The 25523-nt window shown below is 45.5% G+C and overlaps 1 protein-coding gene across 4 annotated transcripts in view; it reads left to right on the top strand.

The window, feature by feature from the left end:
* Window positions 1–10963: 10963 nt before the first annotated feature.
* zbtb16a (zinc finger and BTB domain containing 16a) overlaps window positions 10964–25523 on the top strand; it is a 280798-nt gene continuing 266238 nt past the window's right edge. Inside the window, exon 1 of one of the 4 annotated variants that reach the window (XM_072486482.1) lies at window positions 10964–11060. The gene's annotated coding sequence lies outside the window, so the exon portion shown is untranslated. Of the gene's footprint in view, window positions 11061–18947; window positions 19010–22345; window positions 22533–25523 lie in introns of those variants that run through there. The other 3 variants (XM_072486483.1, XM_072486480.1, XM_072486481.1) reach the window with 3 other exon arrangements.

Here is a 25523-nt window from a genome sequence, read left to right on the forward strand (position 1 = left end):
GGCTGAATAAACTTGGTTTGTTCTCACTGGAACGAAGGAGGTTGAGGGGCGACCTGATAGATATCTACAAAATTATGAGGAGCATAGACAGAGTGGATAGTCAGAGACTTTTTCCCAGGGTAGAGGGGTCAATTACTAGGGGGCATAGGTTTAAGGTGCGAAGGGCAAGGTTTAGAGGAGATGTACGAGGCAAGTCTTTGCCTGGAACCCGCTGCCGGAGGAGGTGGTGGAAGCAGGGACGATAGTGACGTTTAAGGGGCATCTTGACAAATACATGAATAGGATGGGAATAGAGGGATACGGACCCCGGAAGTGTAGAAGATTTTAGTTTAGTTGGGCAGCATGGTCGGCGCAGGCTTCGTGGACCGAAGGGCCTGTTCCTGTGCTGTACTTTTCTTTGTTCTTTTGCCCAGATAGTTGCTAAACAGGGATTCTTACTCCCACAGAATTCCCGAATCAGAGGAAAGCTTCCCGTTTCTACTAGTTACTGTACCTGGTCTTGCTGTGTGTCCCTTATAGTCTCAATATCCAGCCTTTTCACCGCTAATCCCCACCCCACAACCCTGTGTTCAAGACTCATTCAAAACACCAAACCTCATCTGCAGACCAAAGCAAATTGGCCTGAACCCACAATCTAAACCATCGCCTCAGCTCAGCCCCAACCCTCAGCTTGATGTCAAACCTTCAGGAGCCTATCGTGAACGAAAGAGAAGATTTCCATTTACTTCTGATTGAACATTTCTTTAGACGCAAGCATCTGTGAGAAATGATAAAACGTGTGCAATCAAAAATATATCGGTTCAGAGAGAAGGTTGTAAATAAAGTCATTTACACTCGTAAGAAGCTAGCCAGCCGGTGACAGAAGATCCAATGAACTAAGCAGGAAGATGTCTTCTCGACAATCTCATGAGACCAATGACAAAGTCAATATTAGTAATTTTCTGATGAAGCACCTAAATACCCCATAGGACAAGAGCCAATGTTTCTGAAGCAGCCTGCTCCACTTTTAACCTACTGGAGATCATCCAGGGCTCTGTATCCGGTGAACTCTATTAACTTCCTGGCCAGCATTCATCTCGCAATGAAACGCCATTGAAGCAGATTACATTTGTAGCATTGTTTGTGGGAATTTTCTTGCCCCTAATTGCTTGTTGCATTTCCCCAAATGACAACTCTTCAAAAAATTGGGAGCAGTGCACCTTGGGACATTTAGAGGGAATGAATGGCTACAGAAGTGCAAGTTATTTCCTTTAAAAGGGTTTGAATCAAAATGGAGCTGGGAAATGTTGGACAATATGGCTATATTAATGAGGAACCCTTTTGTTTTTCTTTTATTGGGCTATATATAACTGGGTCACTTGCTCCAGTGGTTTTCTCTATATCAATAGGAATGTGTTGATTGGCATCAAATGGCTGGCCACAATTTGTGCCATTTCTGTTATTGTTGGAAGATGTTGGTTGTTTTACTATTAGCTAGAGATCTGGCTAGAGGCCAAGATGCTTTTTCAAACTAACCTTTACTTACATACTCAACAATTTCCAGGATTATAAAGCACGGGGTCAGAGCCTCGCTCAGAGTCTCCTCGTTCTCTTCTGAGTGACATTGCTATTACATCGCTCCTTAGGCACATATTCAGTCGCTATGGTTAATGCAGTGTTATAGTTAACCTTTTACTCAACGTCATTGTGAAGCATCTTAAGGTTGTCCAAGGTCATGTTTATTGAATATGAGACACTTCTTTGGGAAGGAAATCTGGAGGGAGATTTGAATCACCTGAACCTACACAGTGGTTAGCACTGTTGCTTCACAGCACCAGGGACCTGGGTTCAATTCCCGGCTTGGGTCACTGTCTGCGTGGAGTTTGCAAGTTCTCCCCTTGTCTGCGTGGGTTTCCTCCGGGTGCTCCAGTTTCCTCCCACAAGTCACGAAAGACGTGCTTGTTAGGTGAATTGGACATTCTGAATTCTCCTTCAGTGTACCTGAACAGGTGCCGGAGTGTGGCGACTAGGGGCTTTTAACAGTAACTTCATTGCAGTTTTAATGTAAGCGTACTTGTGACACTCAAAAACATAATCAAACTTTGTTTTATTTTGCAGTGCTGCTTCTGGAGACACCACACATGCCTTCTGAGTACAGAACACCATGGGACTTTAGTTCTTCGTACTACAACCTAAACTAACATGGCACTGTGGTAGTCTGTGTAGAGGTATTATGGTACCTAGTAATGCTGGAACACCATTGGTAGATATTGTATGTTTCCCATTGGTCAAGCTGTATGGTAGCTCCGCCCTGCAAGGCGGGGTATAAGAGCCCGTGCCGCTCCAGCAGCCTTCTTTCTGTACCTGAGCTGCTGGGGGAAACATCTAGCTTATTAAAGCCTTCAGTTGGACTACAACCTTGCTTTAGAAGTCATTGATCGTGCATCAGGCACCGAGGTTCACTTTCATACTGCTAACATGTAAAAAGAAAAAAGATGGAACTTCCATTGGTATTGTACCTTTCACAAACACAGGGGGCTGGATTCTCCACTGTCGGGATTCTCGGTTGCACCGGCAGCCCGGAGATTTTCCCGACGGCTTGGGGATGTCCACAATGGAAAACCCCATTGTCCGGCTGGCGAGATGGAGAATCCAGGGGGTGCCCCGCTCCAGAAATCTATTGCGGCGGGACGGAGAAAACCGCCCAGGTTGTCCCAAAGCGCTTTGCAGTAAATTAAGTACTTTTTGAAGCGTAGGTTCTAAAGTAACATAGGGAACGCAGCAGATAATGTGGCACAGCAAGCCCCCAGAAACGTCAATGTGATAATGACCAGGTAATCTGATTGCGTGATGTTGAGTTCCTGTTTCAATTTGGGAAACTCACCCAATGTTATGAATGGGGAGTATTTTGAATATATTTGTCTCTGACATGTGTTAGTGCTGCTTCCACCAGAACATTAATAGCAGATTGTCACCTGGCAGGGAAAGGGTTAACAAAGAAAATTGAGATAATGGCACTTTAAGCAATTCCACATCTCCTGATGAGTATCTGGGATCGAGAACTGCCCTGGTCTTCAGTGATCTTACCGAGGGCAACCAAAGGCAATGCCAACTGTGTCTACCCAATTCTCAAGGAAGCAGTATGTTTAGAGAGCAGTGTGCACTCCCCATTGAAAGACGTTGCTGCTCCCATGTCAGGGTTAAGAAAAAGATCTCTCGTGTCAGATGAACGTTACGTGAGCTGCATTAAACGTATCTCCCCTTCTTTAACCTTCACCTGTTAAGAGTATGCATTCTAATCCGCGGTCTTCAAACTCTGGGGCAGTTCAGAAGTGTAAATCAAGCCGGAATGTAAATGTGTTTGTCGCAGAGGGATTAAGATCAGGGTCAGATGTCAGGGGTCAGAGTACAATGGAATGTACCTGACACCTGAGAACCCTACCTGTGCACACAGGTGGAAAAGATCTATTCACAGGCTTATCATTAGCTAATAGCCATATAACTAACTGCCTGTTCCCCAATCCCATTCCCCACCCCAGATATGGGACAAACATTTTCAACAACTCACAATTCAGCAAGAATGAACATCACTCACTATCGTGCAGTTCAACTGCATTTTTAAGCATAAGTTAGGAGGAACGCCAGGTGTAACCGGTTGCTATATAAACATTCAACGCCTGTAAGTCAATAGTTACCCTGTTAACGGGGTCATTTGTTTAAAGGCAATATTTACTGATCAAGCCAATTCATTCTCCATCAGTCCTACAATGTTTGTTAAAATGGGATAATTGGATAATGGGAACATTTGCTTGATTTGTGGCAATCCAGTAAGGAGATTTTTTATGGCAAAAACGAAACAAGTGACTACTCACAGAAAGATACATCTCCTTAAGTGAGAATGATTAGACTCTTTGCATTTTCTTCAATTTTTCTTCCACTTTGTCTGAAGGTGCTTAATCTGCAGCCTGTATCCTGACTTGCACCATATCCCATTCACCCACCACCACTGTGCTTGCTGACATCCATTGACTGCCAGTGCATCAACATCGAAAATTTTAGATTCTCATCTTTATGTTCAAATCCTTCCAGAGCCTCACCTGTCACTCCCTCTGCAACTCCAGCCTCACAATGCTCAAAAATCCCTGTGATCCTTCACGTCTGGCCTCTTTTGTGGCTGTGCCTTCAGCTGCCAATCTCTGGAATTCCCTCCCTAAACATCTCCACTTCCCTCTCCTACTTTAAAAACAAAATCACAGATATTTACAGTACTGAAGAAGGCCATTTGCCCCATGCGTCTGTGCCAATCTAATACCACTTCCCAGCCTTTGGCCCTTGCCTTATCGGTTACCGCACTTCAAATGCATATCCAAGTACTTTTTAAATATTATGGGGGTCTCTGCCTCTACACCCTTTCAGGCAGTGAGTTCCAGATCCTCACTACCTTCTGGGTCCAATTTTTCCCTCTGTTCCTCTACACGTCTCAGTGTCCTACCATTTATTGTGTCTGTCTTCCCCACATGCATTACATCAAGCTTTGCTGGATTGTATTCTCTTTGCCACTTATCTGCCTGCTTTACCAGTCCATGAATACCATCCTGTTGTCTACAGCAATCTTCCTCTCTACCAGTCCCTTGAGCAATTATCATCTTCTTCATCATTGTCCCCTACATTTAAGTTCAAATCATTGCTTTATAAAAAATTCCAAGGAACTTCGTACTGAGCTCAGTGAAATAGCACTGGAAATACCCTTCCAGTCATTAAAACACCAGTCGACAAGTAGCCGTTTCTTCCTGCCACTGAACTGATTTGCCACTTTCCCATGGATTCCATCGACTTATACTCTGATTTGTCTACGATGTGGGACCGTGTCAAAATCCGTGCTAAAATTCACGTAGACTACATAAAATGCACCGACTTCATTGGTCCTCTTTGGAATGTCTTCAACAAATTCAATCAAGTTAATCAGTCAGGATTTTTCCTTAACAGATCCATGCTGACTGTCCCTGATTAATCCATGCTGTTCTCAAAGACGATTATCACAGTCTCTCAGAAATGTTTTCAATAATTTGCATTCAGATTGACTGGCCTGTAATTAAGTAGCCTTTGTGTTTCTCCCTATGTAAACAGTGGTACAATGTTAGCAACATTAACAATCTTTCCTCATTGCCGCTCTAGGACGTATCAGCTTGTTGACTTTTTGCTTGGGTCCTTTTGCCCCTTCAACTTTGTATTTATAGTTCCTTTCTTGTACTGGACTCCCCCCTCCTGCCCCCCACCTCCCAGCAGAAGAGATTATTTATAAACCTTTGTTCCATATCCCTTGATACTCTTACCCAGCAAAACTACAATTCGTTTTTGTTGCAATTGCAGTAAATAAGAAAATGTTTATCAGAAAATTACTTATTGCCAACAATACAATTTAGGACATTGTACACTCAGCTGAACAGCAAAAAAAGCTAAGAGCATTGAGTGTTCAATGGTTTGGTTGATCGGTGTTTGATTGAGTTCATCTGTTCACTGATTTATGTTCACTGCTTAATTGTTTAAGCCTGCAGGTGGAGCTAGAGAGCTAACTTACATCACATAGATGGTTTTAGAATCTGGGCTAAGAGCATGTGTATAGAAATCATGTAATTGCTGAGATATTTTAAAGTTCAAAAAATAAATGTATTGTAGATTTAGGACTAGTGTCAACTCTGCATTACTCCGAGGTAAATACAAGATATACAGCACATTGATGAATACATGACACTGCACTCTTTCACTTTTATTTTGCCCCCTCTTTGCATTTATCAAGAATCTAATCTAGCAAATGATAATAGTCATTGTTTCTTGTATCCTAAATTACTTTTTCCATGAGAAAAGGTTTAAAAACATTTAATTGGTCCATTTCCTCTTCTGTGTCTCAAATGCCAACATTTGTTATTGGGCCTATTCCAAGAAATTAATCTCCTTCCTAAGAGTTTTAAAAAATAAATTTAGAGTACCCAATTCAATTTTTCCAATTAAGGGGCAATTTAGCGTGGCCAATCCACCTACCCTGCACATCTTTGGGTTGTGGGGGTGAAACCCACGCAGACACGGGGAGAATGTGCAAACTCCACACGGACAGTGACCCAGAGCCGGGATTGAACCTGGGACCTCGGCGCCGTGAGGCAGCAGGGCTAACCCACTCCTTCCGAAGAGTTAACTATTTAATCCAAATAGCCTTTTTTTCAGAGGTTATGTGGTATATTTGATAACAAAGGCAACTTCGGGGAGCGGGATTGGGGGTGGGGGGGGGGGGGGGGGGGGGGGGCTGCCATTTTGCCTGGCGGCATCTCATTTTATGTATTCGAGGTTGCAGGTGGCCCGGGATTGGGCAGTGTTTCGGAAGTTTAACTTCACTAGCTTGGTGGGGAGGGTGAAGGCTAATTTGCTGAGGTGGGATAATTTCCCCCTGTTGTTGGCGGGCAATAAAGATGAATATTTTGCCGCAATTCCAGTACCTGTTTTAATGCCTGCCTGTCTTATCGCCCCAGGCACTTTTTAGGTGGGTGGATAGGCTGATCTTCTCATTTGTTTGGGCAGGGAATGTGGCTGAGGGAACGGGAGGTGGAAGGGTTAAGCCTCACAAATTGGATGTATTATTATTGGGCAGGGACGGTGCAGTGCTGGAGCTGGGAGGAGAGGGCTTTGTGGGTGAGGATGGAGGCAGGCTCTTGCAGGGGGTCAGGGTTGCTGGCGCTAGCTGATGCCCCTAGGGGAGTACACGGTGAGTCCAGTGATGGTGGCCACGTTGAAGATCTGGAGGCACTCTAGGCAGCATTTTAGGTTGGAAATTGGGTCGACGGGGTGCCAAGGTCCAGAGGTGGGAAGAGAGGGGGATTAAGGAAATGAAAGATTTGTTTCTGGGAGGGCGATTTACGAGTTTGGAAGAGTTGGGCGAGACGTTTGGGCTGGCGTAGGGTGACAGCTTTAGGTATATGCAGGTGCAGGACTTTGCGAAGAAAGTCTTCCCAATTGCCCCTCCCTCCTCGTTGTCGGAGGTGGTGCTGTCAGTTGGGGGGGGTGGGGTTTGGAGATGGGGGTGGTCTAGGCAATTTATGGGAGAAGGATCTTGGAGAAGGACAGGGTTTCCATGCAGGGGGTTAAGGCGAGGTGGGAGGAGGAGTTGGGGGTGGTGCTGGAGGAGGGTTTGTGGTGTGAGGTGCTGTGGAGGGGTAACGCCTCGTCTTTGTACGTGAGGCCGAGGCTGATACAGCTGAAGGTGGTGTGCAGGGTGCACATCACAATGTCTAGGATGAACCAGCTTTTCAAGGAGGTGGAGGATTGTTGGAGGTGCCCCATGAATCATGTACATACGTTTTGGCCCTGCCTGAAGCTGGAAATGTTTTGGTGGAGCGTGTTCCGCACCATTTCGGGGGCTTTACATGTGGACATGGAGCCCATCTCCCTAGAAGCCATATTCGGGGTGTCTAATCGGCCAGAGCTGCAGGCCGGATGCGGGGGCAGATGTTTTGCTGATCACTCGTATGCGGGTCTTGTTGGGGTGGAGGTCAGTTTCTCCCCACTGTGCCTCAGCTTTGGGGGGGGGGGGGCGGAGGGGGAAAGGGGGGAGGGTGTCCTGCTGGAGTCTCTGACCCTGGGAAAGGTGTTCTTTGCCCTGAGGGTGGCGAGTGATGGGTCCTACGATTGTTGGGGTTTGTTCATCATGCATTTTGGGGAGTTGGTTACCGTTGACTGTTGTGTGGGGGGGGGGGGGGGGGGTTGTTTGCATTTTTAAATTGTTGAATAAAATACTTTCAAAAAGGCAACTTTCTCCGTTTAATCGTTTTCACATTTGAAGAGCCAATTCTGAAATTGACTGAATGAAGCTTTGAGCCCCCACCTTGAAAATTAACGATTGTGTCCAATCGACACGTGGCCAGTCAAACAAATCACTGCCTCGGCTAAAAATTAAACGGCATATTGAGAGCATGCAGATTCTGTAACTATCTGTCTAAAACATACATTACTTTAATTAATGTCACAGAGGATTCTCCTAGTGGCTCAGTTTGATGCTAAATGGTACAGATCAAGGAAAGCCAGGTCTGTTAATCACTCCCATGGAGGTCATTTGACCGTAGCATATTGCTCTGGCATGTGATTTCAGAGCAGAATTCAGCCAAATTGGCATCAAGCACCAATGTCTGCCAGTCAGCGAAATGTGGTCATCATAGAAAGCATTTAATCAGCCTGGTTTAACATAGGAAAGTATGATAAAGCAAGGGGAGACCAACAAGTTTCATAGAAGTATTTTTATTAAGTAAAACAACATAACCTTCGCGTGGCCCAGTACACCTCACCGGGTCCTCTCTCCTCAAGATAGATATATTTCTGATTTAAAAACAGGTTAAAGGGACATGGGTTACAGGTGGGGAGGTGGATTTGAGACCAGGAAGAGATCAGCGATGATCTGATTGAATGGCGGAGCGGGCTCGAAGGGCTGAATTGCCCACTTCTGCTCCTAATTCCTAACTTCCTTTCTAATCGGCTCCACAGCGGCTGAGCTTTTATACGGGTACTGGGTAAGCTACCCCGCCCACAGCAGGGGAGCTCACAAGTTCCAGTGAGCACGGGGAAACAATTACACCCAGCTGTGTGAGTCCCGTGCAGGTTATTACAGAAAACACAGGAGAAACACAACAAAAACAATTTGCATTTACATAACGTCTTCAACATAGCATGGTCAGCACGGTAGCATAGTGGTTAGCACAGTTGCTTTGCAGCTCCAGGGTCCCAGGTTTGATTCCCGGCTTGGGTCACTGTCTGTGTGGAGTCTGCACGTCCTCCCCGTGTCGGCGCGGGTTTCCTCCGGGTGCTCCGGTTTCCTCCCACAGTCCAAAGATGTGCGGGTTAGATGGATTGGCCATGCTAAATTACCCTCAGTGTCCAAAAAGGTTATGTGGGGTTACTGGGTTATGGGGATAGGGTGGAGGTGTGGGGTTGAGTAGGGTGCTCTTTCCAAGAGCCGGTGCAGGCTCGATGGGCTGAATGGCCTCCATCTGCACTGTAAATTCTATGATTCTATAGTAAAATCATCTCTGTGCACTTCACTGGAACATTATTGGGCAAAATTGAGCTGCCACAGACAAGATGGGCCGAATGGTCTCCTTTAGTGTATTGCATTTCTGTGATTCTAAAGTAGAGGAACTGGCACAGCCCAATGTTGTAATATAATGTCCAACATATAATGTATTTCTCAATGAGAGCCAAAATATCTGTACATGGTACCATAAAGCAAGTGACATGAAGAATAATTTGTTTAGTATGGTTGTGCACTCAATAACAATATTTAAATGTAACCACTTGCATTGTAATGGATATCCATGTATGGTATCGGACACTTGTGTCTGTTTTTATGAATCATCAACTGTGGAAACTCCGAGTGACTGTTAATGTTACGCATGGTCTGGGCATTGTTTGTAGTAAAGAGGATTCCATCAGCAATGCCTTTGACACCTCCACACTTGATTAATAATCTTTATCTCTAATAATCTTTATTGTCATCCATTAACACTGCAATGAAGTTACTGTGAAAAGCCTCTAGTCGTCACATTCCGGCGCCTGTTCGGGTACACAGGGGGAGAATTCAGAATGTTCAATTCACTTAACAGCACGTCTTTCGGGACGTGTGGGAGGAAACCGGAGCGCCCGGAGGAAACCCACGCAGCCTTGGGGAGAACGTGCAGACTCCGCACAGCCAGTGACCCAAGCCGGGAATCGAAACTGGAACCCCGGAGCTGTGAAGCAACAGTGCTAACCGCTGTGCTACCGTGCCGCCCCATCACTCCTCAATCCTCCTGGCTGGTCTCTCATCGTCCTATGTTTACAAACTTCAACTCATCCAAGGTTCTGCTCCAGTCTGCTCCAACACAGGCCCCCTGCTTCTCCAATATTCTGATCCTTTCAGTCAAACCTCTACACAGCTTTCATTCTTCTTGATCTCTGTTAATCCTCAGAGGCTAAACCACCCCTCCAACCAGGATGCTCTGCGTCTCCAATTCTAGTCTTTTGTACATCCTCCTCTCTCCATCGCTGACGCCTTCTCCGTCCAGCCCCTTCTCCCATGTTTCGGGATTTTATCCCAGAACCAGGGGTAACAGCCGAAGGATATGAGGTAAACCATTTAGGACTGAGATGAGGAGAAATGTCTTTACCCAGTGAGTGGTGAGCCTATGGAATACTTTACCCCAGAAAGTAGTTGAGGCCAAAACATTGTTCGTTTTCAAGAGGAGTTAGATATAGCAGTTGGGTCAAAGGGATGAAAGGATTTGGTAGGAAAGCGGGAACAGGTTACCGAGTTCGATGATCAGCCAGGATCGTAATGAATGGCGGAGCAGGCTCGAAGAGCCGAACGGCCTCCTCCTGCTCCTATGGTCTATGATTGGACGAAAAAGATGGGGCCTTGCCTTATCAGGTGGACCTTCTGCTTGAGATTGGTAACTTAGTAAAGTAACATTTACAAATGCACGTTTGAGGAATAAAATGATGATGAAAGATCAAAATTTGCAGGAAAAATTAATTCAAATGTAATAACCATGCCATCATCATTTAAAAGTCTGCACCTACAGGATCATACCGTGAAACTGATCATCGAGAGATTCACTGAACCTGTATTCCTTTTGCTGAGTGTCTCATGGGTCCCACCTTCATTTAATTTTACACTTAAAAAGTCAACATTGAAAAAGTAGCAAGCTTCGTTAACTGATCACTACACCCTCCCCACAAAAAACATTGTTAAAAGTAAACATCGGAACCAGAAAAGCTCTAATTTTCTGCAGAAGTTGATTAGTTAACATGGCTGTGTACCTCGTGACACTCACCCCATTGTGGTTGAGTAATATTGTTTGACCAGGTGTCTGATCTGTGCCAATAAGCACTTATCAGACTGGCTAAAGTCCAACCTGTGAATCACTGCAACTCAAATTGTGCCAGATCTTGGCATGTAGCCTCCTGTCTGCTTGTGTTTATTGTGGATAGCTCGTAAACACCAGCATTAATCTCACTTTGAACAATTAACCAGAGGGAAAGGGGGAAGTAAAGCAGATTTCTTTCAGGTGAGTGTAGGAATTCTGTCCTGACACAATCTTCTCTTTCAGTTGTCTCATTGTAGAGCGTAAGAAAACAGGAGTAATGGGTATTTGCCATCTGCATGGCAAGATTTGTGACATTGCATTTATCTGGAATGTGTTTCAGTTTCATTCCGGGAGGAGATTTATTTTCAAATCTGCCTCTTGCACGTTGACTATTGTATTTAAAATGGTTGGAAATGTTGTTCCCTTTGTAATCTCGTGTGATCCTAATGATCAAATTTAAATGACATGAATTAGAATTTCAATTTATGTTGAAATCTGCCTACTTTCTGTTCTCTTTACTATTTTTTTGTGAACTTTTGTTCATATTCATGTTATTGCCGAGAAATTGAATATTTGCAATTCAGGTACTCAAGCAAAAGCAAAATTCTGGAAATCTGAAATGTAATAGAAATTGTTGAAATCACTCAGCAGATCTTCTAGCGTCTGTGCAGTGAGTTAAGGAATCTAGTCAATGAACTTCCGTCAGAACTCAGCAAGTACTCGTGCGGTCATGTAGCACAGAGAATATGTACAGTGGATCAAACCTCAATTAATCTGCTTCCAGATAACCTTTATACCTAAGGTTTTGATGGGATGTTCCTGAACATCCGGCTCCATTGGAAGGGGGTGGCACACTGGAGAGGGACATTGTGGTCTCCATCGCTTGAGGCCTTCAGTGACCAATGTGTGTGGCAGAGATTGGGCTGTTGTAAACAGTGGGGGGATTTAGTTTGCTAAGTTTCCATTCCTCTTTATGGTTAAATTCTTTGTCAGTTGAGCCTTCGTGGTTATTTGATGAGAAGTGGGGCAATTCAGCCTTGATGCCCATCATTTTTCATCAATCAAAATACAAACACCCATTGTAAAATCACATCTTGGCAAACACTCCGTCAACCTTCCTGGCTGACCAAGCTATCAGTGAAGAAACGGTGAGGAGAACGGGGCGGGAGGAGAATGGTGTGGGAGGGAGAACGAGGTGCTGAGAAAAGGATTGGGAGATAACAAGATGGGGAGGGAGAATGGGGTGGGGAAATAATGGAGTTGGGGGGAGAAACAGGGTGGGGGGAAATGGGGTTGGGGAGAACACGGTGGCAGTGGGGGGGGGATAATGGGTAAATTGGGAAACAGAGGAACAGTGGGGGGAAATGGGGGAAAACAGAGGGAAACGGGGGAAATGGTGACGGGGTGAACGGAAAAGGACAGCACAGTAGCACAATGGTTAGCACAATTGCTTCACAGGTCCAGGGTCCCAGGTTCGATCCCGGCTTGGGTCACTGTCTGTGCGGAGTCGTCACATCCTCCCAGTGTGTGCGTGAGTTTCCTCCGGGTGCTCTGGTTTCCTCCCACAGTCCAAAGATGTGCAGGTTAGGTGGATTGGCCATGATAAATTGCCCTTAGTGTCCAAAATTGCCCTTAGTGTCCAAAATTGCCCTTATTGTCCCCGATCGAGTGACATTCCACCCCTCCCCATTTCCCCCCCCTTAGTGTTGGGTGGGGTTATTGGTTTATGGGGATAGGGTGGAGGTGTTGACCTTGGGTAGGGTGCTCTTTCCAAGAGCCGGTGCAGACTCGATGGGCCGAATGGCCTCCTTCGGCACTGTAAATTCTATGATGAAATTCTATGAGGGGAATGGGGGCAGGACAGAATGGGGATGGGAGGAACAGGGGAATGGGGAGGGGTGGAATGTCACTCGATCGGGGACAATCGGTGCCTGATTAAGTAAATGGACTTTGGGGGAGGCGGGATGGAGGGTTTCGGAGATGGCAAAGAACAGGGATCGAGAGGATGGGAGATATGTTTATAGAGGGGAGCTTTCCCAGCCTGAGGGAGTTGGAGGAGAAATTTGAATTGACGGGAGGGAATGAGTTTAGGTACCTGCAGGCGTGGGACTTCCTACTTAGGCAGGTCTCAACCTTCTCGCTCCTACCACCAAGGGGGATACAGGACAGGGTAGTTTCCAGAGTGTGGGTGGGAGAGGGAAGGGTTTTGGACATCTATAAAGAACTCATGGGGCCAGAGGAAACGCAGACCGAAGAGCTGAAATACAATTGGGAAGAGGAGTTAGGAGGAGAGATAGAGATAGTCTCTGGGCGGATGTGTAGAGTAGAGTCAACGAGTCCACATCATGCGCCAGGCTCAGCCTGATACAATTTAAAGTGTTCACCAGTCACACGTGATAGTGGCCCAGATGATCAGGTTCTTTGGGACAGAAGACAGGTGCGCAAGGTGTGCGGGAGGACCAGCAAACCATGTTCATATGTTCTGGGCATGCCCAAAGCTTAGGGGATTCGAGCAGCAGTTTGTGGATCTCATGTCCATGGTGTTAAAAACAAGGGTGGCACCGAGTCCAGAGGTGGTGATTTTCGGAGTGTCGGAGGATCCGGGAATCCAGGAGGAGAAAGAGGCAGACGTTCTGGCCTTTGCCTCCCTGGTAGCTCGGAGACGGATACTATTAGCATGGAGGGGCTCAGAGCCCCCGAGGTCAGAGACCTGGCTCACTGACATGGCTAGCTCTCTCTGTTTGGAGAAAATCAAGTTTGCCCTGAGAGGGTCAATGTCAGGGTTCGCCCGGAGGTGGCAGCCGTTCGTCGACTTCTTTAGGGAAAATTAACCGTCGGCAGAGAAGGGGGGGGGGGGGGGTTAGCTTAGATTAGTGTGTAAGAAAGGTGGGACCTGTGAGGGAGGAAGACGGCCTTTGCACTATGTTTATATTGTATGTACACCGTTTCTTCTATTATTGTTACAAATCACAAATAACTCAATAAAATGTTTTATTAACAATAAGTAACTGGACTTTGGGAATATGGGGGGGGGGGGAGGGGGCGTTGCTGCTAAAAGCCTTTGCTTCTGACCTCCCTGCCCTCTTCACCCCACAAGGTCCCTTAGACGTAGAGAGTGAGACTGGGGAAGTAATAATGGGGAACCAGGAAATGGCAGAGAAGTTAAACAAATACTTTGCGTCAGTCTTCACAGTGGAACACACTAATAACATGTTGAAAATACTAAATAATCAAGGGGCAGAAGTGGGTGATGAAATAGATACAATGACAATCAGTGGGGAAACTAATGGAGCTCAAGGCTGGTAAGTCCCCTGGACCTGATGGATTGCATTTCTGGATATTAAAAGGAAGTAACTACAGAGAACGTGGATGCATTTGTAGTAATCTTCCAAGAATCATTAAATTCTGGAAAAGTCCCAGAGGTTTGGAAAACTGCCAAATGTAATACCTTTATTCAAAAATGTAGGGAGACAACAGACAAGTAACTCTAGGCCAGTTAGGTAACTTCTTGCACTGGGAAAATGTTAGAGTCCATTATAATAGCAGAGAATTTAGAAATGCATAATATTACCAAACCGAGTCAGCATGGCTTCATGAAGGGGAAATCGTGACAAATCTATCAGAATTCTTTGAGCTGGTAATGAGCAGGGTAGATGAAGGGGAGCCAGTAGATGTAATATACTTGAATTTCCAGAAAGTGTTCAATAAGGTACCACACAAAAGGCTACTTAATAAGATAAGAGTCCATGGTGTTAGGGGAAATATAATAGCATGAATAGAGGATTGGCTAACTGATAGAAGACAGAATTAGGATAAGAGGAGTATTTTCAGGATGGCAACCTGTAACTAGTGGAGTGCCACAGGGATCATGCTGGGGCCACAATTATTGACAATATATATTAATGACTTGGAAGAGGGAAGTGAATGAACTATTGTCAAGTTTGCGGATGACACAAAAATAGGTGGGAAGGTAAGTGGTGAGGATAGCATAAAGTGTCTACAGAGGGATATAGACAGGTTCAGTGAGTGGGCAAAAGCGTGGCAGATGGAAGAAAGCAAATGAAAATGTGAAGATATGCACTTTGGTAGGAAGAATAAAGAAGCTGAATATTATTTAAATGAAACCTTGTCAAAGGCTTTGCTGAAAACCATCTAAACTACATCAACTGTACTACCCTCATCTACACACCTGGTCACATGTTCAAAAAATTCAATCAAATTTGTTTGGCATGACCTCCCTCTGACAAAGCCATGCTGACTATCCCTGATCAAACCTTGCCTCTCCAAGTGGAGATAGATTCTCTCCTTCAGAATGTTCTCAAATAGTTTCCCTACAGTCCTCGTGCATAATCACAAAAAGCTAGCAGGCAAATTCAGCAGGTAATTGGGAAGATAAATTTAATGCTGACTTTTATTTCAAAGGGAATGGAGTATAAAAATTAGGAAGTCCAGCTAAAGCTATATAAGGCATCGGCTAGACCATACCTGGAATATTATCAACAGTTTGCCTTATCTAAGGAACAATATGCTGCCATTGGATGTAGATCAGAGAAGGTTCACAAAGTTAACCCTGGGTATGGAGAAATTTTCTTATGAGGAGGGGTTGAGTAGGTCGGCTTGTACTCATTGGAGTTTAGCAGAATGAGAGGTGACCTTATTGAGACATATAGGTTTCTCAGGGGGCTTGGCAAGGTAGATGCTGAGAGGTTGTTTCCTCTTTTGGGAGAGTCTAGGAACAGAGGGCAGAATCTTAGAGTAAGGAGCCTCCCATTTAAAACAGATTAGGAGGAATTTCTTCCCTGAGGGTGGTGAATGTGTGGAATTCTTTACCGCAGAGAGCTGTAGACATTGGGTCACTAAGTGTGTTCAAGCCTGAGATACGGGAATCAAGGATTATTGGGATCAGTAAGGATTATGAGATAAGGCAGGAAGGTGGAGTTGAGAATTATCATATCAGACCAGTCAAGATCTCATTGAATGACAGAGCAGACTTGATGGGCTGATGGGCCTGTTCCTGTGCTGGTTCTTTGTTCTTTGAGTGGCCAAATTCTTCCCCCAAGTCTTATGGAGAAAGGGGCTGGGGCAGGAGTAATAGGGAAAATGGGAGGAAATGGAAGAAAAAGGGAGGAGCAGTGGGGTGGGGGGGGGGGGGGGGGGGGAACAGGGAGAATGTAAAAATGGGAAAAATAGTGGTGGAGAATGGGGAGGACCAGGGGAATGGGGTGCGGGGAGAAACAGGGATGGAAGTAACAGGGTAAGGGGGAGAATTTCCTTTGATATAGACAATCAATCTGTGCCTGATCAACCAAATGAACACTGGGAAGGTGGGGGAGGGGCTTACAGCTGTTGCTGCCTTTGTTTCTTACCACTCTGGACTCCTCACCCCACAACCCCCACTCCACAAATCCCTCCGCCCTCCTCCACATTACTTACCTGTAGCCTGAGTCCTCCATGATCCTTGGATTCCTGGAGGGCTTTTCATTGCAGCAGACACTGCCTCCTTGTGGTGCTGCTGAGTGCAAGAGCTGCCAATCTCTGATTGGCCGCAGATCTCACTAGGTGGCACTTCCACCCCTGGTGGGTAAATTCTGGAGGAATACCGGCCACTGGCTTCGCCACTGCCTGATTGGCTTATGGTGTGGGGTGGGCGTTCCTCAAAAGAGGCAACGTGGGTCACTTGCCAGCTCTCCAGCCAGCAGGTGAGACCCCTGATGCCTCAAAAAGATTGTGCCCTTGGTCCCATTGACTGAATAATGTTTTGACACTCTGGGCAAGTGCACGGTCAACTCTAACCCCACTCATCCTGGAGTCACAACGCAAGTGAATTAACCAATAATTCTTATAAAAACACACAAAATCTTTGGCCCTTGACTGACCAATAATTACAGTCGACAGGTATGTAAATTGAAACACAATTACTATAACAGGAATAATGATGAAACACGTAGATGCAGTTGGCTAAATATTAATTAGTACCTAACTCCTACTTTAACTTGCCTCCACGACCTGTACACACATGCCAGATGGACAAACACAGAGGGGTGGAAAAGGGGGAAATACCTAAGTGAAAGAGAGAAGAGTCTTTGCTTCAGGTGATGGTTCCTAGCATGCTTTCTTCAGTGAGCGTGTAGATTACAGTCTTTATTTTGCAATCTGTACTGGTTTTCCTGCAGTTTTTAAAAGCACCAAACTCACACCTTTCCTCGAGAGGCAGAGATTTTGGTTTCCTCAAACCTTGCTTTTAGTTCATGGTCCATCTTCAGACCTGTTGTAGTGTACAAGAGGCAGGTCCCACAGGCAGCAGGCCTTCTGAAAAAGGTAGTCGATTCACACCTGCATTTTTGGGGAAGAGTTCGCAAATTCTGAACTTTGCCTACACAGTCTGTAATGGTTCCCCTGTAAACAGATTCATTCAGGCTTTCTGCTTGTTCAGAAACAGTCTTTCTGGAGAAACATGGAGCGGAGAGAGGGTGGATCTTCTCTCTAAGCTGCCAGGAGGCAAACTGAAAACGTCCTGACTCTGAAAACATTCCAGAAGGATCAGATCCAATCACCACCTGTTTACGGGCAGAGCACAGCATTTTGGGTCAATTCATTGTCCATCAGCCAAATCAATCAGATCACGACCAGCCAATCTCTGTCATTGGTGCCGGTCAGTCTACACTCCAGTCCGAACCAGCACAGGTTTCTGCTTGAATTAAAGGCACAGTCCACTGCTTCTTTCTGCTTGAATTAAAGATACAGTCTGCCTTAAAGACACATGTCCATAAATCATCCATGGATCAAAAATGTCACGGCAAAAATAAAAGTGGGAATAAGAGATTAAACAGGAAGGACCCATACAATAGTAAATCAATGTTTCAAATGATGAGCAAAGAACAACTAATACGGCCCAAATTCGCAGAGAAATTCTATCCCAACTCTCCAAAAAGCAAGTTTCCATTTTTACCCCAAGCTCTTCCTCCTTGAACTCTGGCAACATGAAAAGGGGTTACATCAGACTACCCTCAATTGTAGCTCACAATTCTATTCCGGGAGAAACACAATGCATAGGAACATGAGTAGGCTATTCAGCTCCTCGAACTCTGCCTTTCAATTGGATCATGGCTGATCTGTATCCTAACTCCATCCACCAGCTTTGTCTAGCAAAAATCCATTGATACAGAAAGCATGTTTGGGGGGGGGGGGGGGCTTTCATTGGGAGAGAGTTCAAATTGTCACCCTCCTTTATGTGAAGACATCTTGCCTAACTTCCCTTCTGAATAAGCTGGCTCTGGGGTTTAATGCTTTGTCCTGGACTCTACATTAGTGCACCTATCCCTTCAATTCCTTTCAAAACCCGAAAACAAACCAATTAAATCACGGTTTAATCTTCGAATAAAACTTGATGCAATAGGCAGGTGCAACACACCGAGAGCATCAAATAAAGCAAGGATCCCGTGTCCACTGTCAATGTATTCCCCGCCACATTGGACAAAACAGGGAGGCTGCAGTGTAAAAAGCACAATACTGGGACTCCTAAATAGAAACATGTGAATGTGTGTAACTGAGGAATCGTTGCAATGAGTATTAGTGAATACAGGCTGGGGTTCCGAGTGTGAGGAATGCAGCACATGCAATGAACGACAAGCCGGAATAATGACAAATCCTTCAAAGTTCTATGTTTAGGTCACAGTAGTGAATGACCCGATTCTCCAATCAGCCTGTGGAGGGCGATGGTTAGGCGCCGCTGTTGAGCTGGTCCCCATATGTGCAACTCAAGAGCTGCTGGGAAGCAAATTGCCAGGTCCAAACCCATCAGGAAGCAAGCAGGCTCCACAATATGCGAGCAAAAAGCCGAAGCTACAGCCGGTTGATTCACACACACACTGGTGGGAGCCAGGGGTGAATTTAAAGCCCTTTGTTCCCCCACGTTGGAAGGTGAATTCTTGAAGCGGTCTGCAGTATCTCTCAAACTTTACACTGGAAATAGTAGCCGGGGGGAAAACAAAAGAGAAAAAAAAAAACTTAGTTGACGTCAGGAAAAAAAATTCTGGAAAGTGGGCAAACAGGTTAGTTTCTCGTATTTGGTCATTTCAAATGCAGAGAGACACTTTGAGCGGTTCTGGAAAGTACAGCAGCAAGGAAGGGATGCCAGCAGACTTCCCCAAGTCAGTTTTAATTTCACATTTAGCTTTTTCTTTTAGGGGGGGGGTTGAAACAAATCGGCTCCTTGGGGAAGAGGGGGGAAACTCGTAATTCTAGCTTTTGTCAATCTTCCCCTGATTAATTTGACTCGAATGTGGAAAGTTCTAAAGCTAACACTCGCTCGAGAAATATTTTACAATAAATGTCTGATTTAAGTGAATGACAAGGTTCACTTTTAAGGTAGATTGATTTGATTCGAAGCCGCCAGACACGGTCCCGGCTCCTCTTGCGAAATTGTAGAGGATTTTAAAAAAATATTTTGGATTGAGAACAATTCTCCTGAAAATGGCATAGGATCCTTCCCGGCTGAAATCTTAAAGTGCATCTATTTCTGAATTGCTACCTCCATGTTTGTCCCAGGCACCAACACCAATCGCAAATAGATGCGCCTAAAATGTAATTAAATCACTTGAACTGAACATTAGTTACGGTGCAGTGAAGTTGCTGCGAGTTTTGATTGGGGGCCGCGCACGAGAACACTGTGAAGTGGTTATATATATATATATATATATCTTTATAGATGGACAGACCGCTGTCCACGAGTTTCCAAACGATTCATGGGATTAACTGTTCTGTCACTCAAACCAGCAATCAATGTGTTCCCAATGTTTCAATCTGGGGAGGAATGAAGCGTTTCCTGACCCCCATTCTGTTTGTGAGACACCAACAATATTTATTTTTTTCAAATGGACACGTTTTCTTTCCAGAGGCCAGTTAACCAGTTGGAGTACTACGGGACACTTACTAACCTGGTTGATGTGCTAATCAGCATGGTGTTAAGATGTCTTATTTGGCGCGTCATTTTTGATGCAGCGTTGGTTATGCGATCAATTTGCTAGTAATGTAGCCGGCCCTTCCTCTAACTGATAGCCCTTTGGTGATTATTGAATCCTATCAGGTCGGGCTGCACGTGTATTGAATACGGGTGTGTGGGCTCAGCCCTAACATACACAAGCTTAATGACCGACATCACACTGGCACCAAAACGACTGGATACACTTTACCAATACTGCCAGCCACAATGCCGTGATACGCAGTTAGTAATGGAATCATCAGTATTGCGTTGACTCCAAAAGTGCTTTTAAGACAACGGAGCATTTTTGAAATGTAGTCACTGTCGTAATGGCGGAAAGGGAGCAGCTAATTGGCACACAGCGAGCTCCCTCAAACAGCAATGTGACAATAGCCAGTTCATCTGTTTATTGTGTGATGTTCATTGAGGATACATATTGGCCAGGACACTTTCTTTAAAATAATGCCCAGGATCTACAAAGTTCATACAGGAGAGCAGACAAGGCTGCTTGGACGTCCTATCCGTCAGCAGTAGTGTAAATCCTTAAATGTACATGGAATTGTACCTCCTTAACATATAGTCAGTAATTTACAGAACAGCAGATGGTCATATTAATCCTCTTGAAGGGTGTCTAGAGCCTATAATTGAATAATGACTTCCTACCAATGTAAAGTCTATAATCCACTTGCCAACCAATTCTCATGCAGTATAAATTGCTGTTGCCTTTGAAATTTGGGATTCTTGTATCTGTCCTGATGTCTGTCGTGATGGGTGCAAGATTAAAAGCTTGAACTTTTAAAGACGGTCTTTAAAAAAAGACCGTTTCTTTTTTCCCAGTAACGGTCGAAAGTCTGCAATTCGGAATATTTGTATGAGCAATAAATAATGTAGAGACTAAAATATAAAATCAGCAGTAATAGAGCCAACGCTTCTTACAGAAGAGTGGCGATTAGGATACTGCATGTTCGTATACAGTAATGATCTAGACACGAGAGGTTTACAATCATTATGATAGAATCGGGAGGCCACTTGAGCCATTTAGAGCATAACACTTTGCATCCAGTCAGCGATGCCACAGGATGATTGCTAACATAACCGTGCCAATCAAACTCTTACGTCGTCGTATAAAGTTAATAACCTTAAGACACTCCCTGACTGCAAGGTGAGCCCTTGCATTTGGGAATCGTTCACGGTACCGTTACTTATTGCTTGTTTTATTCATTAATGTTAGTGGCTTCATGCGCACACAATCTGTTGCAATATCCCAGATTGCAATATTTGTAGCGTTGTAATGATCGACCATGTGCTTTTATATAGCGCCGTTTTTCAACTTCAAGTCACTCTTGTTATACGCAAATTCTCAATTCTGATTTTGGCTTCTGTAATCCAATTCTGACTTCAATAAAATGTGAGATATTCGCGCGCCCGCGCAAATAAAGTAATGCTGGTTTGAAAAAAACGTGTTTGATAAAAATAAAATTCACTGCAACAGGGAATATAAACCAGCCACTTCCCTTCCGTGATCCAACAGTTTTTGTTTTCGTTATTCAATTGCAATGAATATTTAACCACACGTTTGAAGTGATTGGAGTTATTTATGGCGCGACTGCCTGATAAAATGCAATAAATAATACTTTAGAAAGTTTCTGGTATCTTCAGAATGTTCATCAGATAAGAGAGGAGCTGAATACTAATATTGGAGTTTCGGATGTATGATTTTTATATCAACTCTTGCGGGGGTAGAGCTGAACAGTAGGAGTGTGTTCAGACCCCTTCCGCATGTTCTTCAAAGCACCTTCAGATAGACTGAAGCGGAGTTTGTGGTACCGGGGTTTAAATGATACAGTTCAATGAATTACTGTTGGTTTTGCAGTGGGCGGGGAACATGCCTGCGATTGCAATGAGAGTTTGAGAGAGGCGAGCGTTTCTCCAATAACGGGGTGGCAGATCTGGGGATGAAGAGCGCTGCATTTGTCAAGTGGAGATTTGCGTTTTGTGCTGCGTTAACATTCAATATAGCCACAAACAATAGCATTGGCATTGAATGCAACCACAAACAACAGCATTAAAAATTTAATACTACCACAACCTACATTAAAATTCACTGTAGTCACATACAGTGGCAATTAAACAAGAGCATATCTCCTTCTCAATATTTGCAGCGTGTCCCCACGGAATCAGCCACTCCTGATGAACGTGTGGGTTTTTAATGTCACTTGTGCAATTCCATTCTCTTCCCCCTCCTACAAAATTACCCGGGAAGAAGTGTGAGGAGGGGAGGAGAGGGGGGGGTTAATGAAATACACTTTATTAGCAAGATGACACTGCATTTGGGAATGCATGCATTTTAAGTGATGTGGTGCCCGTGCCTGCATCAAAGATGGCGAGCTCCGCAGCTGTCACAGGGCGCCCAGGCTGCAACTTTTGACGGTCGGTTCCAGCTCTCTGATGTGGACTTGACTAATTCGGAGACGCGAGGGGATGACGTCTCCAATCTGTTGATTTGCTACATGAACACAGAGAGGTGTATGTGTGTGAGTACGGCGCGTACTGTGAACTGTTTTGTATGCTGCGCTAATAATAGCGTGCATAATTCGGTAAGTACCTCCAGATTGAGGCTGCTGCTGAATGAAAAGACAATTGTATTTATATAAAAAAAACAACCGTATTTATTTAGAGAGGGAGGAAGAAAGGTATGCAACCAAACAACAACAAAAAAATAATGCAACTAGCCGGTTTGTGTGATGGTTTGCAATTGTGTGTTTGACTTGTGTGCGTTCTCGATTTTTTTTTTTGAATGTTGCAATTTGCTTGTTTGGGAAGCTGGCTGCATTTTGTTGATTCGTTTTGTTTTGTAGAGGAAATATTGTGTCCAGGAAACTCACTTGATGTGGAGATACTGGCCCTCTTATCCCTCAGAAGACTGAGGCAGGGACTGTAAGCAGTGTGAAATACATCGATAACGTGTTTGTTGTGGGAGCTGCCTCTTTGTTACCAACCGGCCAGTTGAATTTGTAGCAATCCCAGTGTAATTGCTCTCCCAGTTGCATCTGGAGTGGGTGGCAGGGGACGGGGGTTGGCTTTTTTTCATAATGATTTATTTCCGCGGTGGTAAGTATTGGGGGGTCCGGGTGTATGTGTCTGTGTTTTAATACTGATGGCGGGCGCAACACTGGGGGGTGGGGGGAAGAGAGCCCGTTCACAGTGCCGCTCACAGTGCCGCTCACACCGGCAGAGGGAGGACTGAAACATCGCTGCCTGGGATCCACACGCTTCCATCTGCGCAGCGTTGGGCGAGCGGAGGTCGGGGCTGGGGTTTTAAATTCCTCGCTCTCGGCTTGTGGGTTGGTAATATTTTAACAGTGTGGGTTGGGGAAAGTACCGTTACACACATCATTTCTCTCGACCTTTTTGACATGTAATTCTCTCCCTGTGAAATTTGTCTCTTTCTTCTCTCCCCCCCCCCCCCCCCCCAGCTAATTGAATCTATTTGTTCGGAACTGACGCACACAATTAAATATTCTGAATATAATGATATGGGATCCACGGGTCCAGTGATTTTGTTTCGGGGGGCAGAATTATTTCAAATGGATATGGGTGGATGGGGAGGGAGAAAATGTCTTGAAATGGTCAAGTACGTCTTAGCCGAGATAAAGGGGGGAGATGGGGGTGGAGATGAAAGGGGAAATGGGGGGGGGGAGAGATGAAGGTGAAATTGGGGGGGGGAGAGATGATGAAGAAGGGGAAATGGGGGGGGGAGAGATGATGAAGAAGGGGAACTAGGGGGGGAGAGATGAAGGAGAAATGGGGGGGAAGAGATGATGAAGAAGGGGAAATAGGGGGGAGAGATGAAGGGGAAATGGGGGGGAAGAGATGAAGGGGAAATGGGGGGGAGAGATGATGAAGAAGGGGAAATGGGGGGAGAGATGATGATGATGATGAAGAAGGGGAAATGGGGGGGGGAGAGATGATGATGATGAAGAAGGGGAAATGGGGGAGAGATGATGAAGAAGGGGAAATGGGGGGGAGAGATGATGATGAAGGGGAAATGGGGGGAGATTGATGATGAAGGGGAAATGGGGGGGAAGAGATGATGAAGGGGAAATGGGGGGGCAGAGATGATGAAGGGGAAATGGGGGGGAAGAGATGAAGAAGGGGAAATGGGGGGGAGAGATGATGAAGAAGGGGAAATGGGGGGAGAGATGATGATGATGATGAAGAAGGGGAAATGGGGGGGAGAGATGATGATGAAGAAGGGGAAATGGGGGGGGAGAGATGATGATGAAGAAGGGGAAATGGGGGGAGAGATGATGAAGAAGGGGAAATGGGGGGGGAGAGATGATGATGAAGGGGAAATGGGGGGGAAGAGATGATGAAGGGGAAATGGGGGGGGAAGAGATGATGAAGGGGAAATGGGGGGGGAAGAGATGATGAAGGGGAAGAGATGATGAAGGGGAAATGGGGGGGAGATGATGATGAAGGGGAAATGGGGGGGAGATGATGATGAAGGGGGAAATGGGGGGGGAGATGATGATGAAGGGGAAATGGGGGGGAGATGATGATGAAGGGGAAATGGGGGGGAGATGATGATGAAGGGGAAATGGGGGGGAGATGATGATGAAGGGGAAATGGGGGGGAGATGATGATGAAGGGGAAATGGGGAGATGATGATGAAGGGGAAATGGGGGGGAGATGATGATGAAGGGGAAATGGGGGGAGATGATGATGAAGGGGAAATGGGGGAGATGATGATGAAGGGGAAATGGGGGGGAGATGATGATGAAGGGGAAATGGGGGGAGATGATGATGAAGGGGAAATGGGGGGGAGATGATGATGAAGGGGAAATGGGGGGGAAGATGATGATGAAGGGGAAATGGGGGGAGATGATGATGAAGGGGAAATTGGGGGGGAGATGATGATGAAGGGGAAATTGGGGGGGAGATGATGATGATGATGAAGGGGAAATGGGGGGGGGGAGATGATGATGATGATGAAGGGGAAATTGGGGAGAGATGATGATGATGAAGGGGAAATTGGGGGAGAGATGATGATGAAGAAGGGAAATGGGGGGAGAGATGATGATGATGATGAAGGGAAATGGGGGGGAAAGATGATGAAGAAGGGGAAATGGGGGGAAAGAGATGATGAAGAAGGGGAAATGGGGGGGAAAGAGATGATGAAGAAGGGGAAATGGGGGGGAAGAGATGATGATGATGAAGGGGAAATGGGGGGAGGAGATGATGAAGGGGAAATGGGGGGAGATGATGAAGAAGGGGAAATGGGGGGAGATGATGAAGAAGGGGAAAATGGGGGGAGATGATGAGAAGGGGAAATGGGGGGGAGGATGATGATGAAGGGGAAATGGGGGGGGGGAGATGATGATGAAGGGGAAATGGGGGAGAGATGATGAAGAAGGGGAACTGGGGGGGAGATGATAAAGAAGGATAAATGGGGGAGAGGGATGATGAAGGGGAAATGGGGGGGAAAGAGAGATGATGAAGGGGAAATGGGGGGGAGAAGGGGAAAGGGGGGGGAGGAGAGTGATGATGAAGGGGAAATGGGGGAAAGACGGGAGAGATGAAGGGGAAATGGGGGGGAAGAGGGGAGAGATGAAGGGGAAAATGGGGGGAAGAGAGATATGTGAATAGGGGGAAGAGATATGAGTGAGGAGGGGGGGGAAGAG

The sequence above is a fragment of the Scyliorhinus torazame genome, chromosome 21 (assembly GCF_047496885.1).
Source record: "Scyliorhinus torazame isolate Kashiwa2021f chromosome 21, sScyTor2.1, whole genome shotgun sequence".
Classification (NCBI taxonomy): domain Eukaryota; kingdom Metazoa; phylum Chordata; class Chondrichthyes; order Carcharhiniformes; family Scyliorhinidae; genus Scyliorhinus; species Scyliorhinus torazame.